The sequence below is a fragment of the Eumetopias jubatus genome, unplaced genomic scaffold (assembly GCF_037043125.1).
Source record: "Eumetopias jubatus isolate StellerSeaLion01/CBP00866 unplaced genomic scaffold, mEumJub1_p1.0 scaffold_3, whole genome shotgun sequence".
In the NCBI taxonomy this organism is placed as follows: domain Eukaryota; kingdom Metazoa; phylum Chordata; class Mammalia; order Carnivora; family Otariidae; genus Eumetopias; species Eumetopias jubatus.
The window spans coordinates 162799684-162808354 of record NW_028274809.1 but is presented as its reverse complement, the minus strand read 5'-3'; the positions used below and the strand labels follow the sequence as shown (position 1 = coordinate 162808354).

At 38.3% G+C, this 8671-nt stretch overlaps 1 pseudogene; it reads right to left on the bottom strand.

Annotated features, from left to right (window-relative positions):
- Positions 1–7789: 7789 nt before the first annotated feature.
- LOC114211506 (V-type proton ATPase subunit E 1 pseudogene) lies at positions 7790–8426 on the bottom strand (annotated as a pseudogene).
- Positions 8427–8671: the final 245 nt, after the last annotated feature.

The following is an 8671-nucleotide window of genomic DNA, read 5'->3' as shown; positions in this document are numbered from 1 at the left end:
TACTAGTGGAGAGCGTGTCTAGAGAGAGGGTGGAAGAGCAGGTTAAAAATTTTCTTTTGTTGATGTCCATGATTCATAATAAATAAGTATAGTTCTTTTTTAAGATTTTATGTATTTTTTTGACAGAAAGAGACACAGCAAGAGAGGGAACACAAGCAGGGGGAGTGGGAGAGGGAGAAGCAGGCTTCCCGCAGAGCAGGGAGCCCAATGCAGGACTCCATCCCAGGACCCTGGGATCATGACCTGAGCCTAAGGCAGACACTTAATGACTGAGCCACCCAGGCACTCCATAAATAAGTATAGTTTTTTAAAAAAAAGTGAAAATATATGATTTTAAAAATATTTAAGTATGTTTTTGAAAAGTCCTTATGGTTCTTTTTATGGTATAATATTTTCTTACTTATTTTAATTTAACAAATATGTAGTGTTTAGAAGCAGGATTATTTGTAAAGTGCCTCCCCAAACCAGGATAGGCAAACCTGAAATAACATCAAATGTGAGCCCAGTTGAGTCTAACATGTTGGCTGGCATTGACGCAAGAAACACCTCTTATACCTTTGTTTCCTCTTCTGATCTTCCCTGTTGGAAATTTATGTCTTTTTTGCACTGTCAGCATTTCCACAGGTCCCCTATGTGAATCCACTTTGTTTCTTTCTCCTCTGCCAGGAAGCACACCGCTAAGAGGGTCCCGGATCTACTGCCTGTTGCTGCCCACCTATGGTACTCAGAACCCACCTGCTTAAAGAGTTAGCCAGCTGGTCATTCATGCTTACCAGCTGCCTAGAGATATACCCTATTACCCACCCTCTGGATAGTAGCACATTAATGATTCTAGGATTCTGAGAAGCCAAAATCCCCTTTCCATCCCTTTTCCATTCTGTGGGGTACCAACTTCATTGTACTCCTGGAAATCAAGAGTAGAAACCACCTCCACCCCAAGCTGGGAAATACAATGTACTTACCTTCCCAGACTGTGCATAGGGTCTCTCCATGTCCCACTCACCCAAATTCAAAACCTTCCACTCCACCCCTCTCCATTTGCAGTGTTTTATGCAGAGTCCCAAAGTGAAGCCCTGGCTCAAACACTGTGGGTAATGGATCTGATTAGAATACATTTAAACTGCATGTTGAAATTTAACTTTTGTATTTAAAAGGCAAGGGTTTTTTTTTTCCATAATACAGTTTTATACTATTTTCATTGCCAATGTCTACTTTTGCTTTTTATGAGTTTAATGAGTTCACTGAGATGGCCTGGCAATTAACCATTGTTTGTAATAACATTTCTGTGGGAAAATGTGTTTCAAATTTTAAACACTTGCTCTTAAATGTAAACTTTTGGGAAAATGAAAACTTATTCTTAAGTTGGAAAAGGTATTAATGAGCTTTTAGTTTCCAAAAGGGAATACATTGCCCTTGAACTCATCAAGCAAAGTCCAAGTGTTTTCATATAGTCTGCTACTGAGACAAGTTAACTTATCAGATTTATGAGAAAGAAGGCAAAATAGTCACATTTATTTAAAGGAATTGAAACTTCCAACATACTACCTTGATTTTAAAAGTGCTTGGCATCTAGAATTTTCAGTCTTTGGTTCTCATTTCCCAGTATTAACCGTTTGCCTTTTTTCCCCACTATTCTTTCTTCAGATGCATTATAGATTCAGTACTCCTTTTCTTCCTTCCTGTATTGCTTATCTGAAAAGTTCCTTCCTATATGGCTCATCTGAAAAGTTTTGAAATGTCTGGCAACAATGCAAACAATAAAAGAGTTAGAAAACTACTGAGGAGGTTAGGACACATAAAAAGTATGAGTAGGGGCGCCTAGGTGGCTCAGTCAGTTAAGCATCTGATACCTCATTTCAGTTCAGGTCATGATCTTAGGGTCATGAGATCAAGCCCTGTGTCAGGCTATATACTGGTCATGAAGCCTGCTTAAGATTCTCTGGTGCCCCTCCCCCACACTGGTGCGTTTTCTCTCTCTCTCTCAAAAAAAATATGAGTCAGAAAATATGATAGCTAAAATGAGCTTAGTGCAGAGAAACATGTATGGGATACCATCCTGTACAGTTTAGATTGGGTCGCAATTTACTAGTTTTCTAAAGTTTAAAAAAACCTCAACCAGTCATTAGAGTCACTGTAATATAAAAGCAAAGCATAGATTCAAGGTAAGCCTAATTTAGTCAAAAGAGATCCAAATTTTGCCCAGGGGTCCTGCCTCATAAAGAGGGCACTCTTACAATGAGTCAAATGTCATTTTGGATAACATCCTGACAACAACTGAAAGATAATTTCCTACCAATGCTTTCTAACGTTGGTTACACCACTGTTACCAAAATCATAAGTTACAGTTACAATCGTTATAGATTTCTTGACAGTGCTTAGAGAATCCCTAAATTTTCATTAATAATGCATTTATTTATTTTTTATTTTTTTTAAGATTTTTTTTATTTATTTATTTGAGACAGAGAGAATGAGAGAGAGAGAGAGAGAGAGAGAGCACATGAGAGGGGGGACGGTCAGAGGGAGAAGCAGACTCTCTGCCGAGCAGGGAGCCCGATGCGGGACTCGATCCAGGGAGTCCTGGATCATGACCTGAGCCGAAGGCAGTCGCTCAACCAACTGAGCCACCCAGGCACCCTAATAATGCATTTAGAAGTCATTTCCTATCTTGAGGTGCAAACAACTAATCCTCAAATTAAGTGATTCTTGTAAAAGTAGATTAGGAGATTGTGTTGGGAGTCCTCAAGACCACTCTGAGTTTTGGAAATTCTTTAGGAAAACTCACAGGACTCAGCATGTAGTCATACACATGGTTACGATTTATTATAGTGAAAGGATATAAAGCATAACCAGCAAAGAGAAAAGGTACATGGGGCTAAGTTCCAGGTAAACCGGATGTAAGCTTCCAAGATTCCTCTTCCAGGGGAGTCACACAAGATGTGCTTAATTCCTCAAGAAACAAGTTGTGACAAATTGTGCAAAATGTTGCCAACCGGGGAAGCTCTCTAGAGAATGAACACCCAAGGTTTTAATTGGGGTCTGATCATATAAGCATCCCCTGCCTGGCACATACCCAAATTTTAGATTCTTAGAAGAAAAGCAGGAATCTGCAGAAATTATATTGTTTGTACAAACATTTTAGATACTGTGAGCCATAATATCAGTTAACAGTAGGAACCTTCCAGAAATCCATGTTCCCAGATGTCAGCTAAGGGCAGACTTTTTAAGTAAGGACTTAAGCTTTTTAAGTTAGGACTTAACTATGTTAACTTTTTTCTGCACCTGGATAATTAAACTTATTTAAAAATTCTGGGGATAACTTATTAAATAGCTTCTTATATATTGTCTAAAGAAATAACCTACCTGTGTTAGTACTAGTTCATTGGTATTAATTTCATTAAATCTCATGTAATGAATGATGTTAGTGTAAATTTAGCCTATACACTCTACTAAACTGATTAAGAATTCACTGATTAAGAAACTTCAGAAATGGGGCACCTGGGTGGCTCAGTCGTTAAGAGTCTGCCTTCGGCTCAAGTCATGATCCCAAGATCCTGGGATCGAGCCCCTCATCGGGTTCCCTCCTCCGCGGGAAGCCTGCTTCTCCCTCTCCCACTCCGCCTACTTGTGTTCCCTCTCTTGCTGTGTCTCTGTCAAATAAATAAATAAAATCTTTTAAAGAAAAAGAAATTTGGGAATTTAAGTATTAACATGTTTTCAAATTTGAGTAAGAAACTTTTTACATGTGAAATTGGTTGAATGAACTGTACAGTTTCATATATCATTCTCAAACAAGTGTGCTGATTTTACTAGGGCCTTTATTTGATAAGGGGAATATTCTAGCTATGGATTTAACCAACATTTCATTGCACGGAGAAATACTAAATATAACGGATTGCATAGCTTGATTAACTTGATTTTGATTTATGTTCTTTTGAATTACAAGTGCCCTAGGAGAAAGTAGCTATTAATCTTTGGCTAGTTACAATTTCAGCGTATGGAGAACACTGATTAAAGAAAAGCACTTTGTAAGTGCTTTACTGTAATCAGTAAGACACGTCTTACTGTGTTTTGCATTTCTGTGCCAATGGAAAGGGGAAAGAAATATTTAAGATATGTCATTAAAAAACTGTTATCAAGAAAATAATTGCAGAGGCTTACCATCTATGTTTTCTTCCATAAGTATTAGGTTTATGGTTTCAGGCCTTATGTTCAACTCTTTAATCCATTATGAATTCATTTTTGTGATGGTATAAGATACTGGTTCAGTTTTATTCTTTTGAATGTTACTGTCCAGTTTTCCCAGTACCATTTATTGAAGAGACTGTCCTCATTGTATATTCTTGCCTGTGTTGTATATTAATTGACGATATATGTGTGGGTTTATTTCTGGGCTCCCTATTCTGTTTCACTGATCTATGTGTCTGTTTTTATGCTAATATCATACTGTTTTGATTACTATAACTTTATAGTATAGTTTGAAATCAGGATGCGTGATGCCTCCAACTTTGTTCTTTCTCAATATTTGTTTTGATTATTCAGGTTTTTTTTGTGGTTCCACGCCAAATTTTAGGATTGTTTGTTCTATTTCTGTGAAAAATGCCATTGGAATTTTGAAAAAATTGCATTGACTCTATAGATTGCTTTGGTTATTATATACATTTTAATAATATTAATTATTCTAATCCGTGAGCATGGAACATCATCCCATTTATTTGTGTCTTCTTTAACTTTTTTCATTAATGTCTTACAGTTTTCAGTATATAAATCTATCATCTCCTTGGATAAATTTATTCCTAGGTATTTGATTCTTTTTGATGCAATTGCAAATGCGATTGTTTTCTTAACTTCTCTTTCTGATAGTTCATTATTAATGCATAAAAACGACAGTTTTGTATATTACTTTTTTTTTTTAAAGATTTTATTTATTTATTTAATTGACACAGAGAGAGACAGCAAGAGAGGGAACACAAGCAGGGGGAGTGGGAGAGGGAGAAGCAGACTTCCCGCCGAGCAGGGAGCCAGATGTGGGGCTTGATCCCAGGACCCTGGGATCATGACATGAGCTGAAGGCAGTTGCTTAACCAACTGAGCCACCCAGTCGCCCCTGTATATTACTTTTGTATCCTGCAAGTTTACGGAACTCTTTTGTTAGTTCTTTTTTTTTTATTACTTTTTTTTTAAATAGAGATACGAGAGAGAATGAGCAGTGGGAGGGGCAAAGGGAGAGGGAGAAGCAGGCTCCCCACTGACCAAGGAGCCCAAGGGGGGCCTGGTTCCCAGAACCCCAGGATCATGACCTGAGCTGAAGACAGATGCTTAACCTACTAAGCCACCCAGGCGCCCCGCCCCGTCTTTTGTTAGTTCTAACAGTTTTTTGATGGAGTCTTTTGGATTCTCTGTATATGATATCATGTCATCTGCAAACAGTGACAGTTTCACTTCTTTCCTTCCAATTTTGATGCCTTTTATTTCTTTTTCTTGTGTAACTGCTCTGGCTAGGACTTCCATACTGCCATATTGTCTTCATATTATATTTATACATACATAGTAAGTGTTTTATACAAATAATCTTTGTTTCCTCTCTCCTTACTCCCTCCCTCCTTCTCTTTTTCTCTCAGCATTTCTTTTACTGGTAAAATTTGTATTTTTGCTTCGATGGCTGCTTGTATACGAATACCTTTATATCATACCCTTAGTAATTTTCTTTTTGTTCTCTACTATGAGAAATAATTGAAATTGGCTAACCACCTCTTCTTCCCTCCTCCTCTTTCTCTCTCCCAGCATCTGAAGTGAAGTAATATCCTCTTATTTCCACGTAATAGCTATAAGGTAATCAGCTAGCTTTTCCTACTTTTCATATGTTCTCCGCATCTCACACCTACTCCTCCTATGTTTGATAGCTGTATTGTCTACCTTATTAGACCATGTGACCAATAACATATTATACTCTCTCCTTTATATCCATTATTTAGTCTTAGTTCCATAGGTCAATATATATGCAATGCTCACCACCAGTCCTGATGTTGATGTCAAAGTCTGTCTAGCCATTTTGGTTGTTTGAAGCTCATTCTCTAGTAGATAGAAAGGGGCATGGAAACAATATTTGTTTTGTTCATGAATGTTTATAACTGTTTGTTTATGGTCTTTATTCTTGAATATAAGTTTGCATGGTACAAAACCCTTAGGTCACATTTTCTTACCTTGAGTGTGTTAAATATGTCACTCTATTATCTTCAACCCATAAAGGGTTGAGGTAGAAAGATCTGGCAATTGACATCCTTTCTCTCGTAAGTGATCAGTTGTTGTTGTTTGCCTTGATACAAAAGAATAAAGTTTTCCTTTAAAATTCATTTGTTTTACTAGAATAATTCTTGATGTTGGCCATTTTGGTGTCACTGTTTCCAGATATGCTTTTCAATATATTTTCCAGGCTTTTTTGTTTTGTTTTGTTTTGTTTTGTTTCCTTCAGGAAAATTTTCTTGGATTACTTTGTTCTGTTCTATTGCTCTGGTTCTTTCCCTTGGGTACTTCTGGCATACATATGTAGGAACTTGTCTTTTTTATCTGTTACTTTCTCTCAAATCTGTTTCACCTCCTTCTTCATTTCTTTTTGATTTTTAACATTTTTCTCCTCTTAAACTTCGATTTCTGCTAAAACATTATTTGTTGCTTTTATATGCTCTTGTGTTTCTTGTTTATGTTTCCTTAAATATTTTTTTTAAGTTACGTCTTGAGGTCCCTCATTTTTTCCCCCACATAAACTTTTGTTTTATTAAATAAAGCACATTTACATATGAGGAAAACTACTAGGCCCAAATAACAGAAGCTACTCCTGCTATAATGAATGCTTGCCACATGCATATTAAATCAAAATAGCAGAGACTTACAGGGGCTTATGTTACCCACTCAGGTCCCTGGGCTCTCCCAGCAATATAAATATCCTAGAGACCAAGTTGGAAGTCCCAGGCAAGGCTTTTATCGGGGCTTATGCTTAAGCACAAAGGAGATAGCACGAAGGAAAAAGTCCTTCATGCTGGCTCTCCAAACAAAGGCTGGGGAAAATTTTTAAAGAGACTGAGGTGTGAAAGGAGGGATATCTAAGCATGTAGGGGCAGGGAGATACAGGAAGTTGGGCACAAAGTTTCAGTGGACGGAACATGTTTTGCCATGCATCATCATGTCTCATTAGCATGTTAAATCCCCACCACGAGTGCGATTTTTAGTATTTTAATGAGGGAACAAGTCAGTGAAAGGTCAGCCCTGGAGTCCACCTTGGTGCAGACTGGTTTGGTTTGGTCTTTGCCAGTCTTCCTAGTGGAGTCCCTCCTTTGGTAAGCATGCTGCTGTAGGTCATGCTACTCAAGAGGCAGAGGGTTTCAGCTCTCAGGGAACGCTGTATTTTGTGGTCAGGACTGAGAGGACTCGAGTCCAGTCTCTGGTCTGTCTTACTTAAAACTTTCTAAATTAGATCTCTGGAGTTAGAGAATGGGCAGAAGACTGGGTAAGTCATACAACCATTGTCTGATCCCCTCTACCTCATGCTCAAAACCACTGAAAGTTGTATTACTTCTAGAATCGGAGGCATGTTCCGGTTTGTTCAAGTACATCTTTCTCCCTGTGTTAATGGTTAGAACAAAGGCAATAGCTATGGAAGAGGTATTCCACTGATAAATATAGAACTATATCAGAACAAAGAGGGGGTGACATAGAAAAATCTTGTTTTTTCCAAATATCAGATGCTTTCATAATATAGTCATATGCAGTGGAGAAAGCTCCACCTCCCACAGGCTTAATCCCAAAACTTTCTGTTGCTATTCATATCAAACAAGGCTCACCATACTTCTGGCATCATTCCTGAACTAACAGATCCAGCTGGCTCTTTAGGGTATTGGAAAACTTTATTTTGTGACCTCTATTACGGATTTCAACACAGCTGGCTATTTACTCAGACAGGCATGCCTCCTGATCAATTTAGGCTTCAGCAATTTTGCCTATAGGGATCATTGTTTTACACTTTAGCCTTTACTAAAAGGAAGTCCTGATTCCTGCAATGAACAGTCATTAGAAGCTATAGCAGGAGAGCGGTGCTTCCAGCACTCAGTGCCTCGTTGTACATTTTACCACCTTGTTGAGCATCTGTTTTGCTTCTCTTAGGTCTGTAATAAGGTCATTTCTGGCTCAGAAGACTTTTAAATTTGCTTGGTTCAAGTTGGGCATTTAAATTTCCTTCTGCTACACAATCTGCATTTTTTTCCTTTTGTGATATTCTGTCACATTCAGTCTTTTTGTTTGCACAAGAGAACCTTTCTAGTGTTTTACATTTCCTTTGCCTTTGCCTCTTTTCCTTCTGCTTTCTCATTGTCTCTTGTTCAATGAAAGCTATCATGCCTAATCTGCTATTGTGTTTCCACGTTGCTGAGGGCCATGGCAAAGCCTAAGAGTTGGCTCAAGTTGATCTTTGAAGAGATGAAAGAAATTTAGCAAAGTTCTTGGCATCTTTGCTTTAAAACCCCAGATTCTGGGGCACCTGGGTGGCTCAGTTGGTTAAGTGTCCGACTCTTAATTTCGGATTGGGGTCATGATCTCAGGTTCATGGGACTGAGCTCAGCGCTCAGCAGGGAGTCTGCTTGAGGATTCATTCTCTCTCTCCCTCTGCCCTTCCCCCCTCCAC